Source organism: Tympanuchus pallidicinctus, unplaced genomic scaffold (genome assembly GCF_026119805.1).
Source record: "Tympanuchus pallidicinctus isolate F22 unplaced genomic scaffold, pur_lepc_1.0 scaffold3, whole genome shotgun sequence".
NCBI lineage: Eukaryota > Metazoa > Chordata > Aves > Galliformes > Phasianidae > Tympanuchus > Tympanuchus pallidicinctus.
This window is the reverse complement of record NW_026294747.1, coordinates 88207582-88220086: the sequence shown is the minus strand read 5'-3', so window position 1 is coordinate 88220086 and position 12505 is coordinate 88207582.

Genomic DNA, 12505 nt, shown 5'->3' with positions numbered 1-12505 from the left:
TCATCTAGTGAATTTCTTTATACACAGAAAAGATTAGTTTTCAAGTTGCATCAAGTTGCATAGCAGATGAACTAGTTTACCCATAAGTTAACATCTGTAGATAGTGAAGATGACAACTCATAGAAGGGGTCAGAAAAGTAATTGCTCTTAGGAGAAACACTTCCAAATTAATTTATGTCCTATCAGAACAAAGTCAAGTTCAAATGTTTCCATTTGCCTTGGAATGTCAGCATCAAGTTAATAGTTGTTATTACATGTAGAATAATTTAGCATCAATTAAAAAAAAAAAAAAAAAGAAGAAGAAGGAAAACAAAGTGACTAAGAGGATATAAAGCAAATCTTTCACATTATTAATTTAAAAAATGCTATTGAAATCAAGACATCCCCATGTAATTCATATTTTCATAAAAGAACTGCTCTTTTTTAAATTGCTTGACCCAATCTATTTAACAGATATACTTTGTCTTGCTTCTTCTTTCTTTTTCTTTCTGTATTACTGCTTACATAATTTCAAACTCTGATACATGCATATGGCAACACAAAGGATTGAAGCCAGTGACATCTATTAAAATAACTTGTGTCAGAGATTATGCTTTGTTTACCTTAGCCTGAGGCACTTTCCCAAGATCTCTTTGAATTAATTTAATCTGAAGAAATGCTGTTCTGAAGTTAAATATACTGAATAATAGTTGGTTGTTTTGGAAAATGAGCATCAAGAAACAATTTCAGCCTTCTTTTTTGGTCAAGCTACTAATCGTTTTATTTAAATTAAGAAAATTGTATGCATGCAGGCATATTATCAATTCTTAAGATTATGCAGCTTTTTCTCTGCCTAGCAGCAATGACTAAAAATATATATATATCTGTGGTTCCTTTTTCATGTACATTTGTAAACGGAAAAGAAAAAAGCTGAAACCCAAAAGCACTCTTTTATTTCCAAACAATGAAAGGCTCATTTAGTGACACTTCAGTTAATAGGAGCCCTGAATAGGAGACTGAAATGAGAGTTGAAATCAGAACCATTGTCCTCAAAGGTGGCTATCATGAACCCTCTCACAAGGAAACCTTGCTTAGATTCAATAAACATTGGGGGACTTCCCTTTTAAGGAGGATATACTCTCTTCCTGACATGCTGGAGCATCATCATGTCTGTCTATAAACACAGAATATTGTACCTTGAACTGGCATCACAGCACACCTTCACTGATTCAGATCTGAAGGAGCAACATTTACTGCCTCCGTGTCAACAAACTGCACTACAGTAAGCAGAGTTATGACACATAACAAGAACCAGCCTCTGAGGAGGGTTTGCTTTCTAAATTGAATCAGACGAGGAGAAAAGCAAAGATTACTTAGATTTTGCAAGTGGGCAATAAAATCCAAAAATAACTTGCTCACTTTTCTGTGTTGCCCAGTATCGGGACAGGAGGCAATGGACACAAACTGGAACACAGGAGGTTTCCTCTGACCATAAGGAAGCCTTTCTGTGCTGTGTGGGAGCCTGAGCACTAGCATAGGCTGCCCAGAGTTGTGGAGTCTTCTGCCTGGAGATCTTCAGAATTCACCTGGACATGGTCCTGGGCCTATTCTGGGTGGCCTTGCTGGGGTTGGACAAACTGACCTTCAGATGTCCCTGTCACTCAGCTGTGATGAGGTTCTGGGATTCTGTCTCATAAGTAAATCTGGAATGCAAATCTGTCACTCTTTGCACTTGATGCAATGGTACAGGAAACCCTTTTCCCTGTGTCACTGAGCTTATATTATCTGTGGAATAATTTTTACATTATGGGAAAAGAGGTTCTTTTTAATAAACTCGGTGACCTAAAGAGAAATAAAAATTCAGATTCTTATATATAAGTGCTAAGAAATCTTAATCCTGCTCTGGAAATGCAGGGGCTATATATGATCGTATAATAGACAAAAAAAATTGCCTTTTCACAGAAGTGCTTTCTTTCTTTTACATCTTTTCTATCCGCTGTTGTCAGACTAATTTAGGTTGCATATTCCTTGTTCATAGTTATATAAGGGAATACAAAGTACATCTACATGGATCTTTATGTAATTTTAAATGTGATTATGAATTTGTTTTAGTAAACATTTGTATTTCAGCGGATTTCCAGGCTTTATTCTGGTGAATGTTTTCTGAGTTGTTTGGTTTTTGTTTTGTTTCCAAGTTGTGATGTACTGTTTTTTTTTTTTTTGTTGTTATCAATTTTTTGCACATAGAGCAAAAAGCTTATCTGACTTTGCATACTAGGAATGTTTTAGAAAAATCTTTTTTTAGGTTCTAAATAATTAAGAATATATTTGGTTGACGTACATGTTGCTAAATGAAGCAATAGCACTCTCTGTAAGTGAAAATCTTTCTAAATCAGTAGCAAGAAAGAAAAATATTAAATAATTTAAAGCAGTGTTAAAGCAGATACAATATAAAATGCAGCCTCCTGCAAACAATAACATGGTTTTTATTCTGTAGTCTGTGTATGGAAACTACTGAATCACAGCATGAACCTCTGATTGATCACCTGAGGCGAGCCATGAGTCAGCCAGAGGAGCACAGGTGAAAGCAATTCACCTGTGCTGCCAGAAGGTGCTCCTAGACCTATTTAAGAGATGGCTACCAGTAGGGAAGGATCTTGTCTGGAGATCCCTCCTTCTGTTTTTTTGTGGATGGGCCCCGCATAAGGGTAAGCCTTCTATTTATTCTCTTTTGTTATTGTAATCTACTTTGCCTAACTCTCTTGTTTATTTTGTGATTGTAACATCTTGGTATCCATTGATTATATGGGTCTGTAAATTCCTTACTGCTCTTTGTAACCTATGCATGCCATAAGAGGAATCATAAATGAAGAATGAATGACAATGGGGGTGATGTTCTTCCCTGAGATACTACAACTCAAAAAAACAGTTGGGGAATGAAGAGGTGTATGTGATGCAGTAGGTAAAGTTAAAAACCATAATTATTCTCTAGTTAAAATAAGGGTATGGAATGCTTTTATTCATATCTATTCCCACAGGTTAAATTCTTGGGTTACATTCCTTATTTCAGCCTCATCAGATTTAAAATAGATTAACTTACTCAGTACTTAAGTCTACTTAATTCTGTACGTGACAGCAATATATTTGTTTGATCTATATTGAATTTGATTTGAAGACATTAGATAGGAAACAATTAAAATACACTTATTTCAGTGATGTATTGTCTGTTCTTCACAATTTCCAAATATCGTGGAAGAATAATCAGAAATCCATACAGTTATTTCTAGAATTCTAATGAAGGAAGAGGTACCATGGCAAGGAGGAAAAGGTATTTTTGGCTAAATATTCTTAGGTGGCCTAATATTTTTAGGATATAAAAGGGACTTATAGGAAAGATGGAGAGAGACTCTTTAATAGTGATAGGACTTTGAAAGAGAATAGATTTAGATTAGAAACTAGGAAGAAATTCTTTACTCATACAGCAGTGAAGTGCTGGAACAAGCTGCTCAGAGAAGATGTTGATGTCCCTTCCTGGAAGTGTTCAAGGCCACATTGGATGGGGCAGCCTAATCCAGTGGAAGATGTCCCCACTCATGGCAGGTAGGTTGTAACTAGGTGGGCTTTGAAGTCTCTTCCAACCAAAGTTATTTTATGCTGATATTAACAAAAAATCTCAAAAATACTCATACATTAATGTGCAGTTTTTAAAATATTTTATTGTAATTATCACACTGAAATAATACAGTGTTAAAAAACCTATCAGGAACATGTGTTGAGGAATGAGCTTTGAATCAGAAACCAAAACTCAGATCTGTGATTGCCTTTTCAAGACATAAAACATTAAGCAGAAGTGAAAATTATATTGTTAATATGACTGTTTTACAATATTGCTGTATTATAAAATCAGACTTTACTATTAGCTACTGGTCATTTTTCTGCTAGTTGAAAAGGTGAGTTTTTTTGTATTTCTCAACTGTAGTAATTGCTGCCAGATGGATGTAGTTTTAAGATCATTATTTGTAATCCTTCCTGTGCCCTTAGTATTTTGTCTTGAAACAATTGCGATTAAGATGTTGCTCAGTACTTCTTGATGAGCTGTATTCTTTTCTTCCTTAGCACAGGTTAAAATGCTACTAAAGTAATCACTGAATTTAGCTAAGGAATACTGCACTTCCTTTGATGTGTGGTTATTTTTAACATTTAATTAGAAAGAGTCAGAAAGCTGACTAAGAATGCAGTATAATTGTAGTGAGCATTCAGACTCAGATGCAAATCTAAATTAATCTTTTTCCACTACGTTCAGGTGGTGATTTAGCTCTTACCTGTGCAAGCAGAGCTATCCTCAAACAAAGAGCAGCAGCATCCAAGTGAGGAGAGATTCTGATTGTAAGACCTGGTTTCTTTGATAAGTGTGAATTGATCTGATTGAAACCCATGGGAGACAAATGCATGAAGGACTAACCAACAGTCTGGAGGACTTAAGTTGTGTTTCTAGCAATGAGTGTCTCAGATACCACAGAGTCACAAAATATCCCAACTTGGAAGGAAATCAAAGGACCATGGAGTCCAACTCCTGGCTCCACAAAGAATCGCAATTCAAATCCTATGTCTGAGAGCATTGTCTGAATGCTTCTCTAACTATCAGAATTGAGGCTGTGACCACAGTCCCGGGCAGCCTGTTCCATGCCCACCACCCTTTGATGAAGAACCTTTTCCTGATATCCAACCTGCTCCTCCTCTGACACAGCTCCATGCCAGCTCTTTGAGTCCTGTTGTTGTCACAGATAGCAGAGCTCAGTGCTTCCCCTCTGCTCTCTGTGAGAGCTGCAGCCACCATGGGGCCTCCCCTCAGCTCGTCTGGGCTGGGCAAACTCGGGGACCTCAGCAGCTTCTTATACACCTTGCCCTCTAGACTCCTTACCACATTTGTAGCCCTCCTAGCTCTCTAATAATTTTGTCCTTCCTATATTGTGGCACCTAAACTCTATCTGCTGCTGCTGAAGTGTCATAATTACAAATTATTCACCAAAATGGGCTCAGTTTTACACATAGATTCAGTAGGATTTTAGTCTAGGAAGATACCTTCTGTTGTTTCATCTTTAAAAGCTATTTCCATATATTGATCAAGTGAGAATAAACAGCTATGCTCAATTCAACTTGTATTTTCTGCAGTAGAAAGATTTTTATCAACTAGACAAGAAATTGGATCAGATCTATTTCTCTTAAATAAAATCAGATGTTACAGAAACTAACAGTATGCTGGGTGTAGTCCAAGAAAAACTGATTTTCAAGCATGTTGACAAATCACTCCTTCAACTCACTGACCCCTGAGATTACCATTTGTGACTACTTTCTCACTTTCTCCAAGCTATGTTTCTTATAGAAGTGATCATTACAGTTTGGAATAGAAAAGAGGACCCTATAGGCATGTATGGTTGAAGGAAAAATTTTTCTTAAAAACTACTCAATCTTACTTTTGCCCAACATTGAAAAAATTCAATTTTAGTCACTAAATACTTTCAATTTTAATTTGTATTTTTTGGATTTTTTTTCTTTACTCACCTTGGTTACAAGATTTTACAACTGCTTTGCAAAAGTGTAATGCAATGAAAGAAAATCCAGTTCCAAATTTCCTCAAGTAACAGTCTAGATCCGCCATGCTGAATGACTTTGCTCAATACAATGCATCAGCAGTTAAAAAAAAATTACTCAGCAGAAGATATATTCTGATCTAATTAAGAGAGTTGGCACAGGGGAAATAACCACTCTCCTTATTCATCTGCAAAACCATCCTAACAGGCTTCAGGTTAAAGCTCTTAACAAGGTTCTTCCTTGTTATCTCCTTCATGACTCATCCAAAGAATATGAGAAGGCAAAAACTGGAGCCTGGACTCTGCTTATTTTTACATTCTAACAGATGCCAAAAAAAATGGGAACAGATACTGGGCCTGAGATACTGAAGAGCAACTTTCTGGACTGGCACTATTCCTAATTACTGCAGCAGTGTAAACCCCTATTGTGCAGTCTATTAGGACACTTAACATGTGCAAGTTTGCTCTAGCCTTCATACAGGACACGCTCCCTTTTCAGCAAATATGAGCTTTGTTAATCTAGATGACGGAGGCTGTTAAAACTAATTCTGCAAAGCCCTTGTGGGCACGTTTAGTTGTACATGTGTTAGATACATCCTCATTCAGGAAACTGTTATTCATAAGGTGAGTTCTGAACATGCTTGATATGTCTGATATTAGTCAGAATACTTTCTGACCTTTATTACTTGAATGCACTGCAAGATTCTAAAAAATGATGGGAGTTGTATACTTTACTGAGCTTCTTGTTCAACATTCGCTTCTTGACATTTTAGATTTGAGAATGCTTTATTACAGTAAGAAAACATCTTCACTGTATTCAGATTGGGAGAGTTTAATTAAATCTTGTTTTAATGGCTTCTGTGGGACATGAAACTTACCCCACAAAATGAAGGCCAGCAACTGAAAAATGGCAGAATGTCAGATTATTATGTAAGTCATGTAATTCAAGGAGCACTTTAATTTACTATCCTGCAGAGACTGTTTATAAATTCTGTTTATACAGCAAGACAGTAATGATGGTATCTCACTTCTGCTTTGTTTTGAACACCCAAGGTTAATGTACTTAAAAAAAAAAATAAAAAAATTACTATGTCAGGATTTTTCCTGGGCATTACATGGAACTAATTATTTGGGATAAAGATTTGTGTTCCATTTTTATTTTGGATCAGCACGCTTATCCCAATCAAAAGAACAAATCTGTGGAGATTTTTAGCAAACAGATGCATCAGATAGCATAAATGTCATTTAAAAACTGCTCATTCTGTCACAGACGACAAGATGAATATAAGATGTGTTCAGAAGATGTCAGTGAGATTCTTGTGGCCTGGCTAGGAGCTGTAGCTGGTGATTTCTGTATGCTCATATTCAGTACAATACTGTATTACATAGGGTACAATAATTTCAAGACTGTATCAACATATTTAATGACTACTGGGCAGTGTATAAGAAGGCACTGCTTGTCAATAGCTTCCCTCTTTTTAGAGTTGCTACATGCTTCCATAACACCTCTCTACAGTTTCACAGCAAAGGTCCTACATAGGAGATCTCTTTCTGATGTAGATTGGAGATGGTATAAATATCTTCTTTTCCCATGCTGACTATTTCAGATTATCCTATCCTTCTAATAAACCTTAAAGATGTGAATTGCAAATATACATGTAAGAGAAAATATGGAGAGTTCAACAAGGACTCACTCCTTTGCTTTGGGACCCTGTTCCTGCCTTGGTTTCTCAGGAACAGCACACATAATAGTGTAAGTCATCAACTTGCTGAGGAGCACATTACTTAGTCAGATGTATGCCAGATGAAACAGGGACTGAATGTATCAACACTAATCTCTGTTCCTGCTGATAAACATATAAGATTGTGCAAGGCAGTATTTGCCCCAACACATTTTAACTTGTGAGGCTTTGACATCAAAATGAATAGTCCTCAGCAAAGCATTTCTAAATTCTCTATTCCATTCTAATTCCATGTTATTTCTTCTTTTCCCTTCCTGTGGAAAGAGCAATATCAACTTTTCTTCTCTTCACATATTGAAAGCATTAATGTGTAAGGGCTTGGCATTGTAGCAAGTCTGTGCATGCTTGGAAGGATAAGCAAGAGACAAGGAGAACCTGCATTACTGTCCAGGCACTCTCATTTTCCCTTCATGCTCTACCAAGCTGTCCCATTGTCTCTCCCACAGCTCCAGCCAACAAAAATAAACACCAACTCTTCCTACACTCTACCCCCTATGAACGCTGGTGATGCTTTACATCTTTGTCAGTTTCTGGAAATCCCTCTCTGGCCTTCTTCTCACCCTTTTTCAACAAGATCTGTTGTCATCATCACAAAATTGCACTTATTATTCCCAGAATAAGGAAAAAGTTGTTGGAGAAATGCAATGCTTGCCAACGTTATTAAGAGAATGAGTATTGATTCAGTTTTCCCTCCTTCCTCGTGGAAACATACACGGGCCATTCCATTAGAATGTTCTTCCCTTCTGCTTATTAGCATAAAATAACAGTTCAGCTCCAAATTAGAAGTTACAGGCCTCCAGCCTTGTCAGTCCTCAGTCCTCTCTACTTCTGCCCCCCAAAAGCAGATAGTTGGAAGTTTTTGTTCTCCACAGCTGAGAGAATTTTTTTCATTCTTCTTTAATTTTTAATCCTGTGGTAATTGCATAGAATGACCATTTTTCCATACATCCAGATGTTATTCAGTAGGATACTATCTTAGATGGATACTAGCTGCAGAAAACCCTCTACCAGCAGCTTAAATGAATTCCTCCTAAGTAGAGAGTGCTCTTTCTCAAAGGAAACTGCTATGAGATCGCCACTGGAAAGTGGATACAGCTGGGCTTCCCCGTATCCCTATTCAAAAGCTTACCTGTCTTTCCTCAGATGGTAAATGTATTATTAATTATCTCATAAATACTTAGCAAGTCCACAATGCTGGACTGCACAATTCAAAACAGTTTCCAGGACAACTAGGCTTCCATTCTGCCCCAGATTGCAATGTTGGTCACATCTTCTTAAGTGAAACAGAAATGAAGGGTCTATAAAGTTCAGCCTAATGTCATTACCTAGTATCGTTTAATCTACTTCATGTTGCCCAGTTCCTTATGAAAGCCTGTTTAACATGTTGCTACTGCACCAAGAAATTGATAGGGTTAGTTTTACAATGAATAAATCTGTGTTAGTAACAGAGTACTTGTTCAATCAGAAATCTCTGTCCTGTATATCATATTAATGTTTAGAGATTTTGGAAGAACATGGTTTTGCTGCTTGTGAATGCATCCAGGGGGCTCCACTGGCATAGTATTATCTGCTGTGGAGCCAAGATAACACAGTTCTTGGGAAAACAGTAGCCTTTTCTGATTATCATAATTTCTTGCTGTTTCCCCAGAAACCATATCAATGTGGCACCTATTTAACAGGATATTGATGTTGTATGGAAGAATTTCTCAGCTCAGCTGCAGACTTTAAGCATGCTGCTAGGTAAATCATTTTAAAGATCCTGTGATTCATATACTGACACGTAACATGGGTGTAAATAATTTCACATGCACTTGAATGCTCCTTCAAGGAGTTACAGAAGACTTAAAATTTGTACACAGATTCTTGATCTGCTCTGCTGAAGGACGACCCTTCCTAATCAAGCTAGAAAAAAAGTGTCTTCAGGAAACAGGCATTCTCTTAATTGCAGACCACAAGGGGTAGGTAGGACTAAGTTGGGGAAAAATTAATTCGTGTCTGCTTTTAGCTTGGACTAGAGATGGACTAGAGAGCCCATCCAAGTTTCACTATCCAACCCAGACCTGAAAACAAGTGATTTTTTTCCTCCTGTATAAAATTCTGATGGAATTTTGCTTCCTGTTTCAGAACATCAGCCATGCTTGTTTTAAGTATGAACAAGTTAAGGTATAAAATAAACTAAGAGTTAATTTCTTATGAAAACAAGGAGGAATGTTCTAAAGGCTGTTTTGTACACATTCCTGTAGATAGGATTCAACTGATAGAACTGATTCTAGAATGAAATCAATGGCTATCTCTTTGTAGAATACAAAGCAGTATATTGCCCCAAACACTTGAAAACCATTAGAGTACAGATTTTCACTGCTTTTGCTTCTGTAAAACTTACTTGAAGGGATCCAGGTGACAAATCAGTGTAAAGAGATGGAATCTTATAAACCAGGGGAAAGCAGAAAGTATTTGTCAAAGAAGAGGATTTGCAAGCTGTCCCTGAGGCTGAATTTTTACATTTTGTACATTTTTACATTTTGTAAATATCTTGGTAGCAATCATTTAGGAACTGATATTCCTTAGGAGGGGCTAGAAAAGAATATACAAAAACTAAAAGAGTAATACAGCTTCAAAAGCCACTCACATTTCTGTTTATTTACCCAGTATTGCTATATAACACTTAAATACTAGAATCTAATGTTTAGGGAGTGAGTACCTCCCTTCTTGGAACTGTATCCACTATGCGGTCATGAGATGCCTATAGAGTTACAATTTTATTCTCCATGTACTGAAGCTGGATTGGATTAACGGCCAGAAATCTGATTCAATGATATGGATCCTGTTCTTATTCACAATAATGATCTTTGTTTTAGAGACACATTAAATAACGGAGTAAATAAACTCAACCACTTCTACAGGGTATATTCAGCTGTGCAAAGCAACTCTATCACATGCTCAAAAAATGGTTGTCTGCAATGGACAGCCTATAATCTTCTTAGTGTTCCACCTTTCAGCCATCAAAGCCACAAAAACTGAAACTTCATAGTTTGAGTTCTATTTCTTCATTACAACACTGTCATCCAATTACTCTTCATTCCACTGTGTGACTAGATTTTTTTTTGGTCATCAACTATTTTTAAAAACCTCCAATGATAAAAAATTGGAAAAAGCTTTCCTTCAGAGAAGTCAAGAAGAATAAGATTGATGACTTTTGTTCTTGAATCCAACAGTTTAAATTAAAAAAATATCCGAAGTCCTCCTGACTGTAGTTAATTTTACTTTGAAGATGAGATTTCAATGTTTAACTGTCAGCAGTTGTAATGAAAACTTCTCTGCACATTGAATGATTTATTTTATTTTATTATTTCATCATAACCATTTTGTTATGGGAAACAGAAATAAAGGAAATGTTTTGAAATGAGCCAGCTGAGACAGTAAGCTGTTAAATAACCCTGGAAAAGAACTCCTTAATGCCGTAAAGATGTAAGCATGTGCTAAAATGTATGCATGAATAGTCCCATGTGTAAAGTTAATTGCCTAGATCAGCACATAATGACAATGCAACACCATAGTACAAACTAAAATGATTACATGGACAAAGACTGTATCTTTTCATTTTAAAAAGATAATGATTAGAATATTACACTTCCTTCCTGCCTTTATTTGAAAGGTGCAAAACAGAGATAACTCACACAGCTCCTCCTGGCCAGTCTTATTAACTCTGACTGAGGTCTCGCTCAGCTCTTCACCTCCCTGCAGTCTGCAGATTAGAAAGCAAGCACCCACAGCTCTTCCTCTCCTGTCACTGGACTCCAGTTTTATATCCCTGTTGAAACAAGTGTCACATGAACTGATCACCATCTAGGACACACTTTTCACAAGGTCTCTTTCCCCCATCTTTCTGACAGCTTATTATGACTGAAGTGGAAATGTTACATAAAACAAGCTGTTTATGGAAATCTTATTTCTGTCACATGAGTTTTACCCTGGTACTCTCTGGCTGGAAGTATTAAATATATTAATTATATCTGTCATTATGCAATTCCTCTCTTATCACCAATGGTTATTATAGTCCTGGTAAAATATACTCTGAGCAGTAAAACCGTTGCACCTTAGGACACTTTAACGTCTATAACAATCTGACATAATAAGGATACTGTCATTGCAGAAACACCTTCCTACACCCATGTGGGTACTTGAAAATCTGTGCTTTCTACATCCTCCCACATAAATATAGTAACTGAGGAACTTTTATGCTGTGCCTTGATTTTTTAATGATAGGAGATGTCAGGTACCATTTAAAACACAAGAAATGAAAAGGGGATAATCCAGCTTTAACTACAATACAGGTAGGGAAGTAGTCGCTTACCTTGCTTCTGTGAATTGGGAAAATAAGAAAATATGAAAAAGCTAAAGTTTTAAAGTAGAAAACATTGAGATCTTAATGAAAAGAGACTTTTCTTTCCATCTTGGATATGTAGAGAATATTAACAACTGACATGGTGACAGACTGATGTCAGCCCAGTCCACTCACAGCAATTAGGTATGCAAGATTTCAACAAATGAGATCTGAACTCTGGATTGTATTGGTGAATCTCAAGTGTGCATAATGTACGTGTACTGCTTATTCTCCTCTTATAAGAGTGATTGAATGGATGTCTTTCCAAAGCACAAGACAGAAACAAGATATCAAGATCCTGCTACTTTTATACTCTAGCCTCCAAACTGTACCATCAAAAGGGGAGTATGTCTAGACTACTATTCTGGGTTCTTATGCCTGAATATAGGGTTTCCTTACAGGTTAAGAATATTCCATTTTTGCCTACAGAGAATAGCTCCATATATATTGTGTTAATAATAACAATATAATAAAATAATGCACCGAGAAAAAAATCTATATCCTGCAGGATGTTGATGTTTTTGAAGCATGATGGGGTTAGAATTGTTCATGTAGTCTTTCTGCCCCATTAAGGTGAACAATTCACAAGCTGATTATCCATATTTATGAGAGCACACATTCTAGACTAGTATTTATATGTCTCCATGTTGCACAGTAAATCTCAGTTGTGAAACTGCAGTAAGAGAGGCAAAGCCTTCCCTGTAGAAGAGCAACAGAAATAGAGATTGGTACCAAGTAATTCAGAATAGCTCAATAAGTGGCTGTTGATCTCATATTATATTTTGCTTTGCTGGTCATTTACTTTAGGA